The sequence below is a fragment of the Erpetoichthys calabaricus genome, chromosome 7, assembly GCF_900747795.2.
Source record: "Erpetoichthys calabaricus chromosome 7, fErpCal1.3, whole genome shotgun sequence".
Lineage (NCBI taxonomy): Eukaryota > Metazoa > Chordata > Cladistia > Polypteriformes > Polypteridae > Erpetoichthys > Erpetoichthys calabaricus.
This window is the reverse complement of record NC_041400.2, coordinates 159,614,624-159,633,834: the sequence shown is the minus strand read 5'-3', so window position 1 is coordinate 159,633,834 and position 19,211 is coordinate 159,614,624. Positions and strand designations below refer to the sequence as shown.

Sequence of the window (19,211 nt, the reverse complement as noted above, 5' to 3'; positions counted from 1 at the left end):
CACATCTGTAAAGTGTTTATTCATCTCTGCAATGTGACTGACCAACTAAATGTCACTTTGGAGTTGTCTAAGGTGGCTTAACTGAGATACATTTCTCTTCATATTTCAAATTTAGTATAGCTGTGAATCCTTCATATTAGGTAATTTTACCATCATGTCAATATGCCACACTACACAGAGATGAATAACCAATCTACTTATGTTTTGTAAGGGTTATGAAGACCAAATGTAGCCTTTGTTAGGGTCTTGTTACATAAGAGTAAATGAGTAATAGATACATTTTTGCAGTAGTTAAACTAAAGTGTTACCAATTAAATAAAGTAAACGTATTTGCAGAAAGGGACCTAGAACATTCAAAACGGGTATTTCTCAATACAAATTCTGCCTCATGGTAATTGAAAAATTATTGCTAAGTGTCAGTTAAGCCATTCAGTTTAACTTCAGTGAAGTGGTCATTCATTGTGGATTAGTTACTTGTTCTGTTAACTGAAACCGAAGAGTTTGAAGAAAATTAAACTACAATTTGTGCATTTCACTCTGTGCTTGATACGCAGAGTCCAACATACAACAGTAAGAAGAGTGTGCTCGATTGTTTGGCTTGTCGCACTATGTCAAAAATATAGCAGCTTTTGGGCATATCTGACTCTGACATGATCAAGGGGTGGAACTGCTTTTACATGGTAAAGACAAGACTACATTAGGGTCTAATCCAGGCCTTTTTTAATTCTCATAGGCATTGACAAAGCTAAACAAATGAAGTTCTTTCTGATAAATAGTGAGTTACAGTATATACTCAAGGTCAACAGCAGAAATTAAATGGAATCACATTCAAGTTGGAAACCACACAAATGGTTGTGGGAGTAGAGACGCTTCTCAGGAATCTGAAAAACATAAATAAAATTGGATTAGGTTGAGACGTTTCTAGGATTTGATGTTATTAAAGGCTTAGCCTGCTTTATGGGATTTGAATGCATATTTAACATCAAAGAATGGTAGGAGGTGTTTTTGGTGCCCATTGGGGTTTCGACCGCAGTGATACATGTATGTAAAATCAAAGAGCTTTGGGGTATCCATTGATGTTTTTGGAAGCAACCATACATAAAATTGAAAACAGTGTGGGAGGGTTGGTTCACCTTATGGTTTTGAATGCAGTTATAGAATTAAAACCACATAAACAATGGAGGACTAGGGTAGGCATGACAGATCAACAACAACAACACCAGCAACAATATATTTGTTGTATAGCCAAAATTATACAAGGAATGCCTCAATGGGCTTTAACAGGCCCTGCTTTTTGACAGTAAGCCTTGACTCATGAAGAAGACATGAAAAAAAACGCTTCAAAAAAAATAAACATTTTAGGGTAAAAAGATTGGAAGAAATTTTGGGAAAGGCAGTTCAGAGAGAGACTCCCTTGCAGGTATGTTGGCCGCACAATGGGGTAAACACAACACACAAAATAGAACACAAGTAATCCTCATCACAGAGCTACATGGCCAATCTGTTATTGCCACCTCAAAGATACAATACAACAGTACAAAGTACTTTGTTCTTGCAAAATAGAAGAATAGATTATACCACTTGCTAAATACAGAACTATCACATATAAGGGTACAGATTTGTTAAAATACATCAAAAACAAAGTAGAAACTTATTAACATAAATGAAAACAGCAATATCTGCCCATCAGTTAATTATAGAACCACAGGCAGATTGTAGAAAAGGGGTAAGAGACCAGCCAGGCACGGTCACAACCCTGGAGACCTCGGCCAACTGTCTGCCTCCACTTTACTGGCCATTCTATGGCTGAGTCAGAGCTGGGCCGGGCAATCCAATAGACACTTTGAAGCCTCCGGTTCATTCGGCGATTTGAGATACTCTGTGGCCCATAAGACGACACCCCTGTCGTCAGCATTCTCTTTAGACCTCATCCATTCTCCACACCTCCAAGGGTGAAACCAGGCCCCAGCGGTCTTAGACACTACCAAGCCTCAGAAGTAAACATTTACTGAAACAAGACAAAATGGTGTTATACAGGTTATACAAGTGAAAAGCCACAAACTTTGTGTTTTAAAAATAACGCAAAGTAAGACTTACAATGTCTAGTTTAAAGGTAAATTAATATATTATTTGCTGTTGTATTATTACCTTCAATAGAAAACTGTTTAACATTACATAGTGTGGGAAACATCCTGGACACAGACAGGTAGACATGATGGTTTCACCACACACACGTTTATTATACAATATTTACAAGTATCGCAGTGCACAAACCCAGTGCCGCAGCACCAATCACCCCTTAAGTCCTGGCCACACAACACAATGCCTTCTCAGTCTCTGGTCCGCCTCCACTCCTCTCCACCGAGCTTCGTCCTCTTCCACTCGACTCTTGCCATTGAATGGAGGGAGACGGCCCCTTTTATACACCCCCGGATGGGCTCCAGGTGCTTCCCGACACTCTTCCGTCGACACTCCCCTGTGTGGCGGCAGTGCCGGCTGTGCAACCGGAAGTCCTCTGGGTGTCCCTGCTCCTCTTCCCCCCAGCACTTCCGGGTGTGACGGAAGTGCTGAGGTCCAGGGCTCCCAAGGCATTGGGGCGCCCCCTGGCGGTGATCACGGGCCCCTACAGGGTTGGGCTTCCAAGCCCTGTACCCGTGGCCCCCAATACAACCAGGGCGGTTGCCCCCTCGTGTTCTGGAGGAGGCACAAGCCCTCCTCCGGTCCTCCTGGGCGTCCCGGCCGGGCATGAACCCCAGCCGGGTGCCACAATAGATAAAGGTAGATTATGTAAGGACAATTATGGCATTCTTCTAGAATGAATGCTTGTGCTTGTGTTATAAGCTTCTCTATGTACTTGTGGCGAGGTTGTGAGCCATCACCACAACCTATAATGTAAAAACAGTTTGTAAAACCGCCAAGGGAGTAGAAAAAGTCTTAGCGGGGCTAGTTGAAAGAGAGTGCAGCTTTCTGCTTGTTTGAGAGTGAGAGTATCATTCTTCAGGAGAAGACCTCCGACAGTTATTTTTGGTAACACAGAATTCATTGTAAGAGTGATTTAAAATTAAAGAGGTGCAGCACCTTTCCTTTTGTAAGACCATAATGCGACAGGATTATTATAGAGGAGAATGTGTACTTTATCTACATTGGCATTGTTAGGCCTTGAGAAGCATCAGAGTAAATAGACATATAGTACTGACTACTCTGAAATATTGCACTGCAATAATAACATAGTACACAGTATTAATACGTATAACACCGAACCACAAAGTAAATAGTCTAAAGAACTTGCAACACAGACAGTGGACAAAAATACCTTATGGTGTTTTGTACTGTGCTGCCTTAAATAAAATTAGTGTCTAATGCGTAGTGGCATTGTGATGTTCTTATTATGCATTATGCAAAAAAATAGACACTCATTCGGCAGTAATGACTTGTCCACGACAAGTTACAAGTCTCTGAAAAGTGCAGTACACGGGCTCCAAAGCTCCAGAGTCCATCTGAACGTGTAGCTAAATGGGCCTGAAATTGAGTCAAGATACCAGTGCACAATGGACATGTCTCCCGAAGGCGACGACAACGTATGGTGTCTGAGGTGCGCGGATCTGTTAGGGGCTAAAAACTGTTCTGACTGCAGCTCAATACATGTTGGCCAATCTGATGACAAGACCCTTCTATCCAATAATTCCAGTGCTCCTTTATCTGAGATCACTTTTACAAAAGGGCTTAAGCCCCTGAAGCGCCCAAAAACCCAATAACAACAGCACTGGATTAGGGATTGGATAAGATAGGTATTAGATAATGCATGCTGGAGACACAAAGGAGTAGTCGAATGTCTTTCTTTATATATTTATGTGTGATATGTTATTAATATTGAACTGTGACTCAAATCAAATCACGGGTCAAGGATTTCATCACATTCTTCTTAATTTTAGACTTGCAATAAAAAAATTTATAGTACAAAACCAGCATTGTTATAACTGTTTCTATAATTTACAGCTAACTGTTAGATTTATTGAAGACTCTAAACAAGAATATTCTTGTATCCACTGATTTGAGGTGGCCTTTGTACTGTGTGTCCCTAGAGTACCAGTAATATGCAGATTCGTGTCATGCAACCAATTGAAGTGCAGCATTTTATTTCAACAGTAAATAGTAAATAGTTATTGTTTTCATGCAATAGTTAACAAAAAGAAATTTAAAAATAACCTTCATATCAATATATAATTCTCATATCAACTTAATCCACATCAGGGTCAAGAGGGAAAGCGCTTTACAAATTCTGGGAAATCTGTGACTGAGAAGATCATGGCTTTGCAAGAATGTACATCTAATCGTTTGCTCCACTAGTGCTCAATGTCAGGAAGGTTTAGTTTTATAAATGTGATATGTCACAGGAAATAAGTTATCACTCTGAGTGGCTGCTTTATTTTCCAAGAAAGTATGTCTGTGTGCTATGTGAGAACACATACAGTAGAAGCTCCATAACTAGATAAGCGTTAATGAATGAGACATTTTCATACTTTAGGAAGCTTTTTTTGTAACAGAGTTGACCTTGCAACCAGGGTAGCAATGGATAAGAATAATCCCCCCCTTGTGAACACCAAAAGAAAAAAATATATAGGAGTGTCTGAACTACTGCTACACATTGGTAGCTCAGACCCCAGTAATGTGATCTTTGGCCTTACGTTTTTGTTCAGCAATATGGTTCTGTTTTTGATGTTCTTCTGTTGAAGTGTTTTTAGAACCTTAGAACAATCTAGACAAGAACAGGCCATTCTGCCCAATGAAGCTCACCAGTCCTATCCACTTTATTCTTCTATAATAACATCAAGTCGAGTTTTGAAGGTCCCTAAAGTCCTACTGTTTACCACACTACTTGGTAGCTTATTCCAAGTGTCTATGGTTCTCTGTGTAAAGAAAATCTTCCTAATATTTGTGCAAGATTTACCCTTAACACGTTTCCAACTGTGTCCCTGTGCTCTTGATGAATTCATTTTAAAGTAACAGTCTCGATCCACTGTACTAATTCCCTTCATAATTTTAAACACTTCAATCATGTCTCCTCTTAATCTTCTTTTGCTTAAACTGAAAAGGCTCAGCTCTTTTAATCTTTCCTTATAATTCATCTCCTATAGCCCTGGAATCAGCCTAGTCGCTTTTCTCTGGACATTTTCTAGTGCTGTTATGTCCTTTTTGTAGCCTGGAGACCAAAACTGCACACAGTACTACAGATGAGGCTTCACTGGTGCATTATAAAGCTTGAGCAGAACCTCCTTGGACTTGTACTCCACACACTGTGCCGTATAACCTAACATTCTCTTAGCCTTCTTAATGGCTTCTGAACAATGTCTGGAATTTGATAGTGCTACTTTTCCGGCAGAGACAAATATGTTTTCATTAAATGAAGAAGTCTGGTGCTCACTCCCATATTTACAACTCTATAGTGCAAAAAGTGTGTTTATAAAATGCATTTGTGGCCAGGTGGTTTTAAAAAATAATCAAATTTGGCCTTTTGCATTCTCAATTTCACTTCCATTCACTTTGTTTGCAAAAAATTGAACATAGTTCTGTTCAATTCAATTTATTCCTATTAAATGCAGTTCTACTCAGTAGAGCCCAGTACAAAGCAAATAAAAATATAGATTTCTTAAAGACACAATTTAAACACAAAATATAAAGTTTAATGCATACATAGAATAACATTATGTTGTATGCTGTACTGTTCATTTCGTGACCCCAGATATAAACCCCATGACACAAGTTCCAGGTTCAAATACAAGTTTTATTACAATAAAGCACCTTACAAAAGGCTTTGAAAATAGCAAAACACTCTGTATCCTTCCACTAATCCAGGTGAGCTTTGTCCTTCTTCCACCAAACTCCAATTCTCCTGAATAAGGTTGAGCGGCTTTATTTCTCTTGGACCGAAGTGGAAGTCCAACAAAGTAGGGATAATGGATGTCTGCAGCACCCTCAGGTGGCATCCAAGGGACCCGATAAGGCTGCCAAATGGGACTACAGTTCCCAGCATGCCCTGTGGGGTCTGCACTGGTAGCGTCACCTGGGGAGGCTGCCACTTAGCATGTCAGGACAGCATGCAGCCATGCCTGGTTGTCTCCTCATGACTTCCTTCTTGTGCCTCTGAAGTGCTGGCCTTCCGTCCATCACAATGTGTACTATATATACAGTATGTAATATGGGAGTTTAATTTTTTATGGCCATATTCCAGCCATTCCAGGTCAGTCACATTCTCATGTGTTCATTACAGAACATCTGAAAAAAGGCCAGTGTTTGTGATGATATATCAGTTTCCAGGCAGGCCAAGTACTGACACAAATTTAAACAGGAAAAATAAAGTAGGGAAGGACATATTAATGGCTGCTCAAAATACTTACTCCAGCTAATTAAAAATAAATACACGAAGAAATGATGAACAACTTCAGTAGCAGCTCTTTCAAGAGTATGTTTTTTCTAAAATACCCATTCTTTATACTTTACTTAAATGCTAATACCTATGGGACTTCTCAAATACTTGTAGGTAGCTCGGTCCAGAGTTTAGATGTCCTATAGCTAAAGGCTTGGCTTCACACACTTATTTTATTTTTCCATGGAACTGTAGGGAGGCTTGAACCTTAAGATTAGAAAAAATCACTCTGGAGTGTAAACATTATAAAATTTTAAAAGGAACGTGGACTCTACTATTAATGGTTTTATATGTCAGAAAGAGGATTTTAAAATTTTAAAATCGACTCTAAATTTAATTGATTTAAGGCAGCATGTTTTTCATTAAACCACTGTGAATACCTTTTCAACTTTATTTTCAAAAGATGCAATTTATTCAGAACTAGCCAACCCGTGGCGCCGCATAATTATGTATTGATGGGTGAACACTTCCTGAAAGACACAGTTGTCCAAATGAGGTGGGTTTGAGGATACGACTGTGAGTGAATGAAAAGATGGAACTCTGGAGAGAGCAACATACAATTGTCCGTGACTGAAAACTGGCTTTGGCAGATACAGGCATATTGTTTTGAAAGTGTGTCCCTGTGCCTTATTAATTGTCATTACAAAGGCCAATCTAACAGGAAATTGTTGAATCTGATGGGGTCAGGGATTCTCTCTCTCTCGCGCCTGTGTGTGTGTGCTTCTCTCTCTCTCGCACGCGCGTGCGCCTGTATGTGTGTGTGTGTCTCACTCGCACGCCTGTGTGTGTGTGTCTCTCTCTCGCGTGCCTGTGTGTGTGTCTCTCTCTCGTGCGCCTGTGTGTGAGTGTGTGTGTGTCTCTCTCTCTCGTGTGTGTGTGTGTCTCTCTTGCGCGCCTGTGTGTGTGTGTGTCTCTCTCTCTCGCGCACCTGTGTGTGAGTGTGTGTGTGTGTCTCTCCCTCGCGTGCGCCTGTGTATGTGTGTATGTGTCTCTCTCATGCTCCTGTGTGTGTGTGTCTCTCTTGCGCCTGTGTGTGTGTGTGTGTCTCTCTTGCGTGCGCCTGTGTATGTGTGTGTTGTGTGTCTCTCTCTCGTGCGTGCGCCTGTGTGCTGCAAGTGAATGAAAAGATGGAACTCTGGAGAGAGCAACATACAATTGTCCGTGACTGAAAACTGGTTTTGGCAGATACAGGCATATCTTTTTGAAAGTTTGTCCCTGCGTCTTATTAATTGTCATTGCAAAGGCCAATCTAACAGGAAATTGTCTGCATGTAAAAGTAAAAGGCAAATTTGAATCTGATGGGGTCAGGGTAATCCGGGGAATATGGACAGTTTGTGATGTAGTAGCTGCGATTGTTTTACACTCCAGTACATTGTGATGAATGCTGGTAACAGTCAGTCTAGTGCCATCACAGAGACTTCTTGCTGGCTTGAGGTTTCTGAGAAGCATGACGACTGAACCTATTTTAAGTTTGACTTTATGCGGAGGCATGCCAGTGGGAGTAATGGCTGCCCGGCGGGTCATGGGAATAATGCTGCCAGATTGCCAGTCGGCATCGTTTATGGTCGGAATTATGACGGTATGTGATCTTCTTCGAACCTCCGACTTTTGTTCTTGATTAATGAAAACATTCTTGGCAAATGCTTTCACTCTCGCACGAATTGTTGGCTCTGTAGTGCGTGTGCCATGGTCGGCTGCTTAGTGAATTATTGGTGGGTGGGGCTCAGTCTTGCGTACATCTTGCTTGCCATGGACTTAGTGAATTATATATATAGATTTTGTTTTCAAAAGTGCAATAGTTGTCTGCAAGGTCAGGTTTGAGGTTTTCATAATTTTAATAATTGTTGGAATATTCTTTATTTAAGTGGCTTAAATTTTTGGCTCCAAATCGAGCCCTTAAAGACATTATGACAAACTTTCTAACATCTGCCAAACTGATAAGAGAAATGCAATAAAATCATATCTCACAAGCAATGATGAATGGGAATTTTTATTAGCACTACAGTAACATCTTTTGGCAAAGACATCAACTCAGTGTGCACCATAGCTTGGAGCCATTAAAAAGTGCAGCATGCGTGTTTTGAGTTGATTGAACTTATTAGGTTAGAAAGCAGAACAATTAGACACTTCAAAATATCATGCCATAACTGTCTAGTCTCATGGAAAAAACAGAATAGAGGAAATCGTTATTATTCACAAGTGATACACTATATTTGCAACCAAGATATTGAAAGTTTATATTAGATTATTGTGTCTCTTAAATACTTTTAAGTACAAGATCAAAACAATACTTGATATGAATTTCTATATGTCAGCGTTTACATCAACAAAAGCTGAATTTCAGTAACTCTTCCTATCAACTGCATATTTGCATTTATATATCTACTATATAATAAAATACTAAAGTCTATGTGCCCAGGCTGTCCGAGCAATCTGATTGGTCTATTTGGGTTTGGTGTGATTGGTCTGTCAGGCTTTAGTGACAAAAGATGACATGAGAGTGTGAGGCACACAAAGAGGATGATCAGCACGGGAGGCATACGGAGAGTCACCTTCAAACATGGCAAGTATAAAAGTGAACAGGATATGAGAAAGACGTTTTGAAAATAATGACAGAGTCTGAGAAGCAGGCTTTATGAGAATGTGCTTGAGAGAGAGAACCAGTGGAGAAACCTTCACACACACACACACAAATACCAAGGAAAGGTGCTGAAAGTACACATGGGAGAAAATATAGAAAATATTTTTTAATTATTCTACTACCTGCCTTTGATAAGTAGCAGGACTAGTATAAATATGTCTGTATATATATAACATATACTTAGACATGCAGTTTATTCTTAAGAAGTTTTACATTGCATATATTTTTTACTTTGTCTGAAAGAAGCACAGGCCTAAGTCATATATAATAATTTTGCTTCTTGACTAGTTAGACAAGATAAAACAAGAAATCCTATTGAAAAGAATGTTAGAAAGGGAAAGCAGGAGAAGGGCGGTAGTCACTGAGCAAAGAACAACCCAAGTAGAAAAAAGAATAAAAACAAAATACCAAACAAGCACTCTGCTCTGAAGCTTGAAACCAAGGAGTAAGAAAAAGTTTGTAATGCATATTGGACTTGGTAAAGATCATCTTTTTTTAGAGTTGTATTTGAATTTCTTGAAAAATAATTTGAATTGGTTCTCAATACCTTAAAGGAAAGCTCCAATCAAAAATGATATTTTTCATATATTACTTACACCATGTAGTTTGTAGAGATAATAAGAAGAAGTTGACCTATTGTTTCCTTTTGGAAGTTAGGGACTATTTTGGATTACTGGCCTTCTGTTTCCATTGATCAGCAGTGACACTGATGGCAAAAAAAAAATCACTTCTCAAGTTGTCCATCCAGTCCATCTTGGGTCTTCCACTGGCCGACTTGCCTTCTACAAGGGTTCAAAAAAGGATACAGAATGCCATTCATCATTGATATGTCCTTAGCTGGCCTTTTCTCACCATATTCTTAAGTGACCAGACTTGTCTTTTTTGGGTTATTTCAGTTCTTTTCCTGCCATGTATGCTTCTCAGTTTCTTCTTTTGGAAGGACTTGAGTTTAGCAGAGTCATTGTCAATATAAGTCAAGCCTCAGCTACATATGGACCATTGGGAGGACTGTAGCGCTGTGCATCTCTGTTTTGGTTTTCCCATTAGATTGAACCTGATGGACCCAAGATTCATTCTGTGCTTTCCCTCCTTTGCTGACAAACAGGTTTCAATAACCAAGCTACCCAAACAGATAAAATAATCCACTCTCTCTTCTTTGGTTTGTAGTGATGAGTGAAACATTTTTTAGTCTCTGACGTATGTAATATGTGTCTGTGGTGACCAATGCAAATTTAATGAAATAATTTCACGTTACTCGTGTTTCATATTCTACATGACAAGTCATCCAGTCGTATGCTGACAACATCTCAAACACTTGCATTGTTACTAAAATATTTTTATATACTGTAAACCATCCATCCATTATCCAACCTGCTATATCCTAACTACAGGGTCATGGAGATCTTCTGGAGCCAATCCCAGCCAACACAGGGCGCAAAGCAGGAAACAAACCCCAGGCAGGGTGCCAGTCCACCACTGGGCGCACACACACACCCACACACCAAGCACACACTAGGGACAAGTTTGATTTGCCAATTCAACTAACCTGCATGTCTTTGGACTGTGGGAGGAAACCGGAGTACCCAGAGGAAACCCACGCAGACACGGGGAGAACATGCAAACTCCATGCAGGGAGGACCCGGGATGCGAACCCAAGTCTCCTTTACTGTAAACCACTTATAGAAAATACTTTTATGAATGAAAATGGAACTCGTTTCCATAGATGCTGAGAGAAACTAAAGGTGATGATTGCCTTGTGGGAGCCAGAGTGGTGGTGTTGTTTGGTTGGAGGTATTTGTACTTGAAGCTGAGTATGTTACAGCAGACTGTGGATCAAGTACAATGAAGGAACCTATGGATCCCAAACAGCATTTTAACTCGAGGGAGCCATAGTTGTGGTACCTTATACAAAAGGTACACCTGCTAAATGTAGAGGACTGCAAGCCTAGGACTACGATGTCATTGATCTGGGAAAGCCAAGGCTTTCGGTATGATGCAGGTGGAGGTTCAGTTGTACTAAGGATCCACGGAGTAAGTGGTATGGCCAGGGATGTGAGACATAAAACCTGGCCTAGAATTTAGCTGATGCAGCAGTATAACCCAGAGATATTTGTCTATAGCCATACTGTTCAAAATACAGTATGCAGTATGTTTAAACAAACAAGAGACCCAGAAGGGTACGGGGTGGGTACAGTAGTACAATGCATTGTGAATTGAAGTATTCACTCATAAACTGTATGTAATATACTGTATTGAGTGAATTAGTCAAAAAAAATGTTTCTTATGCATGCCTCAACAGAAAGAGGGCTTGTAGCCACAAATAAAGTTAAAATTAGTCAACACGTTTCAGCCAGATAGAAATCTATTAAGATCAAACATGTTGGAAAAAAAAACACTATGTGGAAACTAGAAAATGTGTGTATGTGTGTAAAACAGCCTGCTTGTGGTTACCTTGACCTTAACATAAGACAGATAAAAATAAAACTACTCCTGTGTGAATATGGAGTTTGAATTTGTGTTCCCTTGCTATCTAAAACTGTTCAGACAGAATGTAGCATACCGGGTAAGTCATGTGAAAAAGTAAGTAGACCTCAGTCTTTCTACTTTATGAATTTCTAATATTTCTGGTGTGCTTCATGTTTCTTTGCTTCCTTGTACTTCAAAGTTGCATGTTATTCATCGAAATACCCATGAGCTGAACACATCTTTTTCAGAGCCTTTTAAATTTCTATTGTTGGTAGCTGTACACTTTTCAAGTAAAGCTCAAACATTTTCATTTAATGAAGAAGTCCATCCATTTTACAACCCGCTGAATCCGAACACAGGGTCACGGGGGTCTGCTGGAGCCAATCCCAGCCAACACAGGGCACAAAGCAGGAAGCAATCCAGGGCAGGGTGCCAACCCACCGCAGATGAAGAAGTCTGTTCTTTGCATTTTTGTCTCCAGTCTGTCTGAATTCCATAGTTACAATGAATTTTAACTTTCCTAAGGCTAAAATGTGGCTCCTGCCACATCCCAAAACATTTGTGTTAAGTTGATTCAAGATTCTAAATTGTGGTTACCTTGACCTTAAGATAAGACACTTTGGATTAGAGGGGTGGGGGTTGATTTGTCTCGAACCTATTTTTGTAAAACTGGAATGTTATTTGATTTTAATAAAATCAAAAAAACAAACAAAAAAAAACCTAAAAGATTCTAAATTGGCCCTGTGGGTGTTGAAATTTCCACCAGGTGTCACCTGGGTCCTAATGTGGGATCCTGGGGTGGTTTGTCGTCTGGTTGGTATGGCAACGCACTGTATCAGCGTATGCTCCCAACTTCCTCCTCTTCTTCTCACTTACTTCAGGCATACTGTTAAGGTTAGACTGACTGCTTGTGTAACCGAGTCCTTTTGATAAATTGGCATCGCCACTGGGGTTGTTTGCTGCCTGCATACAATGCTGCTGAGATAGGATTGAGTTTTATGGAATCCTTAAATCTGTTAATTTGGTTTCTGATGGATTGGATGAAGGGGTTGTGGGTGTGTTGCCAGCATAATCTGTAATCTCACTTTACTTACCTGCTGGGATATTTCTAATTTTTGTTCTCTGTTGGCCAATAATTATTATTTCTCCTTATTAAGTGAATTTCTATTCAGAAGGCAAAATATACTAAAATTACCATTTGAAAATTTTATTCAGAATGAATTAAATTGTGAAGAATTTCGAAATACTTGTTTCTAGTACTAGGGTGTTGTACCGTGTTAGCCATTATGAATGTAGAGAAAAGCCAAGCAAAATGACACCTTTTATTGGCTAACTAAAAAGATTACAATATGCAAGCTTTCAAGGCAACTCAGGCCCCTTCTTCAGGCAAGATGAAATACTTGTTGAATTGTTAGAAGGACAATGTAATTTTGAAGAATGTTAATTAACTGCCAAATATGAGGAGACCATTGAGTCCATCCAGCTTTTTAAAATATATTTAATTTTATTATTGAACACACAAATGAGAACAATGATACAGGGTTAATCCAGATAATTCACATCTGCAGGGATATGCATCTGCGTTTAGGGTCAGTCACTGCCCTGTGTGAATGTATCACTGAATATACAGTTGATGGAGTAGAACACCATGCAAGGTGGATTCCTGCATTAAAATAAGCAGGTTCAGAAAATGAATGAAACAGATTTAGGTCCAACCATACTGTACAGTTAGTGTAGTGCTCAGTCAGAGTGCATCCGCAAATAAAAAAGGTTAAAGGTTATTTCCATTCTGGAAATGAAAGAAGGTTAAAGACACAACGTTGCAACTGTGTTGACTTCATCAGGTGTGCAACTGAAAAGGAAAGAACAGGTGATGCATAATGGAGGGGAAGGAGGGAACAAAACCAGGGAAGATGAAGGGAGAAAAGGTGAGATTAAGTGTGAAAAAGTTGTCATTTGAGAAGATGAAAGGAGAAATTAAAAAGTTAGTCAATCATTAAGACTTGGAGAAATATGTTTTAACATCCGCATCTATGACATACTGTTGGAATAGTTTGCCACTGGAGTGCAAAATACTAAATGTATTCCTCATTGCTAATCTGTACGCGTAAAATTGGCATTGAGTAAGCCTTATTCACTTGGCGGTTCTTTTATCGGGAACATGTTGTAAATCTTTGTGCCAGCCAATGTCTCCGTAAGGGAATAAAAGTGGGTAAACCATAGGATCGCAATTCATATTGAGCATGGAAATCTGTTTACAGAGTTGCTAATGGGATAGATGCAAATGTCCCTTTCGGGCAGGCGTTTTCGCCATCTTCTCCGATGAAAATCGCTGCAACATCGGTGTGACATGTCGGGGCATTGTATCGTTGTAAATCCTGCCTAGGGTTTTCCTTGAAAACCATTCGTACAGATGCTGTTGGACTGGACTGAGAGATAGAATGCATGTGCTTGTATGATTTAGCGAAGGGGTTGATGGTTCTGAGCATGGAATCTAGCTGGAGAAGTACATTTTCTCTGCAATGCAGGAGTTTGCTTTATTTTGTGAAGCGTACTTCAGGAGCTTGCACTGTGTCAAAAACATACAACTGTCCATGTCCTGTGAGAGGTAGAAGTGTTAGCGTATAGTGGAGAGATTTGGTGATAAATTTGCCCATGTAATTTAAAACAGTATGGTCTGTGGCCAGTAGGTTGAGTTATTCTGTGCACCCATGGAAGCAAACGCTAGAGAAGAGTTGTATTCTCAAATGTGTTCACGATAATTTTTAGCTTCTGATGTTTGCTGTGTAAGAAGCTGTTGTAAAGACACAGGTGGCTCTCACAAAGGTGGTAAAGCTACTTTACAGTTGTGGCAGCACTTCGAGTACTTGTTGGATGTATTATGTCAGCAGGCCAGTATAGTGCATGACATGGAAGAGGACGAATAGGAATCGACGAAATGCCGTGTCGGCTGTGTGTGGGCGGAACCGGTTTTGAAGTGGAAGCAGACGAACCAGAAGAGAAATATATATAAGAGATACAGTACAACCCCTCAAAATTCTAGAGCACCTGCGAATTGTGAAAAACCGCAACTTTTAAATGTGGTTAAAAAATGCCTTTTAAAATTCCTATTTTAATAGTATAAACCCTAAATACAGTATGCCCCCCAAAGCACTTTAATTTTGTTGCAAACTCACCTTATACATTAATATATTACCTAAAAATTACCTTATACACTACCTAAAAACAGAATGTAAAGGTAAACCCGTATACTGTACAGTACTGTACTGCTATGTCTTCCAACGGTGCTAGAAGTGTAAAAATGCCGATGTTACTGCTATACCGTACTGTCATTCATGCAAGCATGTTTCTTTGATATGCAGTGTCATTTTCTTTGTTATAAGTAGAGTAAATACATAATAATTTCATTTAATTAAAATAAAGAAAAATGTACGGGTACTCACCAATGATGAATGATGATGATGATGAAGTAGCTGTGCAGTATGATGCAGAGGATTTAAAACTCCTCGGGTGACGCCTCTTCTTCAGGCTCTTCAGGAGGAGTCGTATCTTTGGACGGGTCTTCTTGTGGTGGGGTTTCGTGCTGGCTTTTCTTTATAGGTTTCAGGAACATTGTGATGGGAAGTTGCTACATTGTCTCCTGTAGCAAAACTGCTGGTACAATTATCCAAGAATGGATGATGTTACCGTCCAAAGAGGATGTTCTTCTTCCTGCGGTTGGTGATCCACAATGCCAGGCAGATTCCATCCTGATGATATTTTTGTTCCTTACAGTCCGTTAACCTTTTTGGCACAAAAAGTTACAGATACGGTACTCCAGATCAGCTGCTTTGTTCTTCGTGATGTTACCGTGCGGTGCTTTCATTAATGCCATAGTAGTGTGCTACTGCAGCATAAGTTTTTAGTTCCAGGAGCAAATCCAGTAGTTCAACCTTCTCTTGGAGTGTTTTAAACTTCTTCTGGCGCTTAGGCTCAGTGCCAGAAGCTTTAGAAGGTGCAGGTCGATTCAGCGACATGTTGTGCGTTTACTGTAAGAATAACAAAATGGAAAACACGAGGACACTCAGCTGGAGTCCTGATACAGGGCAACAATCAATCAGCAGCAAGGAGAAATGAATAACGCTCTCGGATTGGCTACTTTCACCATCCCAAACCACGTTTCCCTCAGCGGTTGCTTCCTGTTCTCTCTACAGCATAGTACTGCCATGAAAAAAGCCATAAAAAATTGCGTAGGATATTTGCGCTTTTCGCTAACAATTAATAGTTAGGTTCTAAGGAAAAATCCGCGAACCCTGAACCGCAACGTCACGGGGGTCTACTGTATAACTATATTGATTTTTGCAGTGCATTAAAATGAAAGCAAGCATACATATATTTAAGAATTTTTATATTTCTCTTCATGATTTATTCTGGCCAAACTTGAATGTCTATGACAGACCATCAGGACCTGCCATGGGCCAGTTATTCCTGAAAGAGTTGCAGTTCCCAGCATCCCATGTACTGGAAAAATCTGCACAGGAAATGGTGTAGATGATTTTAAAAGAGGTCTCATTTTTGTATAACACGTTGCTTTCCTGAGAAAGTAAACAGATTTTATCTTTTTGTACTGTGTAAGAAAGTTTAATAAGGTCCGCGCCCTTGACCAGAAGTTGTGGCCTGTTCACACGAGATTTTTATTTTCGCCATATTGGTTTACCTTGGCCTGTTTGTTTGTTTATTGTTATCCATTGTTTGTTACGTTAAATAAAATATAAAATACTGGAATTCCCCGGTCTCTTATCTCCAGCCATCTGACCATGACTCCTGCACTCGGCTTTCTGTTAGATACAGTCTGCGAATTACCGCCTTTCCAGAGGTCCCTGAAGCCTGTCTTTTACATACTGGGCGTGTAATAAATGTCAGTCAGTCAGTCAGTCAAATGTTCAAGTTGTAAATGTATTATTCTCAATAAATATCTTTTTGAAAATGTTTTCAAAATGCCAGGACAGAACGTGAAGTAATGAGGTAAGGCTAAGCAGGACATGGGACACTAATCTATATACTGTATATAATTCACTAAGTCCATGGCAAGCAAGACGCACGCAAGACAGCCATGCCCGCCAACTCACAGAGCCTTGCCCACCAACAATTCACTAAACAGCTGACCATGGCGCGAGAGCGAAAGCATTTGCCAAGAATGTGTTCATTAATCAAGAACGAAAGTCAGAGGTTCGAAGAAGATCACATACCGTCGTACTTCCGACCATACACGATGACCCGCCGGGCAGTCAACCGGGTAACCAAAGTCTTTGGGTTCCGGGGGGAGTATGGTTGCAAAGCTGAAACTGAAAGGAATTGTCAGAAGGGCACCTCCAGGTGTGGGGGCTTTGGCTTAATTGGACTCAATACAGGAAACTTTACCTGGCCCGAACGTGGCTCACAGGTGCATGCGACTGAGGTGGTGTGTAGAAAATGAACAGTCAATGTGACTCACAAGTGCATGTGGACTGTACACAGACGAAAGCAATTCAGGTGAGGAGTTGGGGGTGGACACATGAGCAGGCAGTGCGTACTGAACGATGACTAAGAGATGACTTAAGAAATCAGCAGACTAGAATGGCGGGAGCGGAATGGGCGTCTGACGATCGAACTTGCCTATCTAGAGGATGTAAATGTCCTAACACGGGTTCCGTAGGTGAACCTGCGGAAGGATCGTTACCGGTTGTGCCGACCCGTCGTCGGACGGTTAGGACCCGAAACCTCTCGGGCCCGCTTCCCCGCCCTCTCGCCAGAGTTCCATCTTTGCATTCACTTACAGTCGTATCCTCAAACCCACCCCATTTGGACAACTGTGTCTTTCAGGAAGTGTTCACCCATCAATACATAATTATGCGGCGTATGCTACGCTGCGGGTTGGCTAGTACCATCAAAAAACCTCAGTGCCCAAGAAAACACAAGGTGAGAATTTAGAATCATAATTTTGGAACCAAAAAGTCAAAGTAAAATGCTCTTAAACCGCCTTCACTTTCAAAAAGGATTCGGGGCAAATGTCCAGCAAAAAGAAGGACATCGCCCAAGGCAAAACCTAATATTTACAATGATGATGGTGCTGAATAATTCTGAAGTGTCCCTTTGTGAATGTAATTGTGGTCAAGGTCTGCCGACATGTGTTAGATGACATCCCAGAAAGAAGTCCAGTTTTAATGTACCCTGGTAGTGATGTCAGAAGGAGACACAGGCAAAAGGGTTCTTAGAAGTGTCTATAATGGAAGGACAATGGAGCACAACTTACACATTCCTCACTCCTGTAGCTTCTTGCAGCAGGCGTCTGTTATTGAAGCTCCTGCAGGGTTAGGTGACTCATTTGATAAAAATGGGCCATCAATTTCACAGTAATACCTGTGTAAGTAGTCCAGGCTCAGAGTTGGGTAGAAAGTGGACAAGGTTTCAGCTGACAGGAGGAAAAGTGGAGCAACAAGAAAGAAAGGTAGAATTAATAGTCTGGGAGAGGAGTGAAAGTTTTTTATTCATTCCTTTATTTTTGTATTTCAAAAGCTCAATACCCTTCTTTCTTATTACCATTTTACTTGAAGTAAATGCCATAACTACACACTTTTAGTCATAGTTTTGGAGTTATTGTTCATTTCTGTGTTGTTTTTTTTAATATTTTTGACTCTTGGGAATTTTCTTTTTATGTTTCAAAGTTTTTGTTTTATTTATTTTTGCAACCTGTGAGTGACGCGTCTAGTGTTCGGGAGTTGTGCTTCATGCGACCGCAATCATCGCACTTCTGACCTCATCAAACAATCAGTATAAATATGGCCATATTTCCAATTGCAGAGATCCCTCGGAAAGGATAACAAAACTAACAATTCTCTTGGAGATAGATTCTTCTTAAATAGGCCAAATTTAAAATTAAATTGTTTTGTAGTTTTTTTAATTCCTTTTTGCCTTTTACTTTGATTTCAGGCTTACCCCTGTTGTTTTGTTGCATGTGCTCTCTTTTTCATGTCCCATTTTGTTTTTTTACTTTAGCCTGGCACTGAGATTTCTGGTTTACGTCTACATCTCTCGGTCTTTTTGTCCTCTCAAAATAATTCCTCGAGATTCTGTGTCATAACAATAAACAGTTTCTTCTCTTTATGTTTTTTTTTCTTAGTGTTTTTTGGCTTTGGAATTGGCAAACACACGCCCCTGTAATAAGCGTATAAGTTTAATATGTCACTGTGTTCTGTGCAAATATATTTTATAAATTAAATTTTATTTCTACTCATATGCACAGTTGACACAGAGCCAGATTTAGCACAGGGGCTCATCATGTAGAACTGCCTGGCAAAGCATAATACAAGACGAGACAGATAAAGACAACTGCGAAACGGCCAGTCAGACTGAGGATTGTTGTATCATATTTTTGTGTATCAAAGTCAGCATGAAACTGTATCCTCTTTGCCTTGTTTGGAATGGCATGATTCACCTAAGTGGGGGCCTCCACGTGAAGAAAGAGTATAAAGCCTTGGAACATTGCCCGGCACACCTTTGAAGCCGACGGACGGATGGGTGATAACGTCATCCGATCCTGAAAATCCTTCCACTGCAATGGCGAAAATGGCAAACTCTACACATCGGGCCCCCACTCCCGAACTGGGTTTTTGCCATTGGCTTCCTTCGTCAGTTATGCAGTGTAAACCGTCATTAAAGAAA

The 19,211-nt window shown here is 40.1% G+C and overlaps 1 protein-coding gene across 1 annotated transcript in view; it reads left to right on the top strand.

The window, feature by feature from the left end:
• The window catches only part of itga2.2 (integrin, alpha 2 (CD49B, alpha 2 subunit of VLA-2 receptor), tandem duplicate 2), a 173,679-nt gene that overhangs the window by 28,309 nt on the left and 126,159 nt on the right, over positions 1 to 19,211 (top strand). The window lies entirely within an intron of this gene.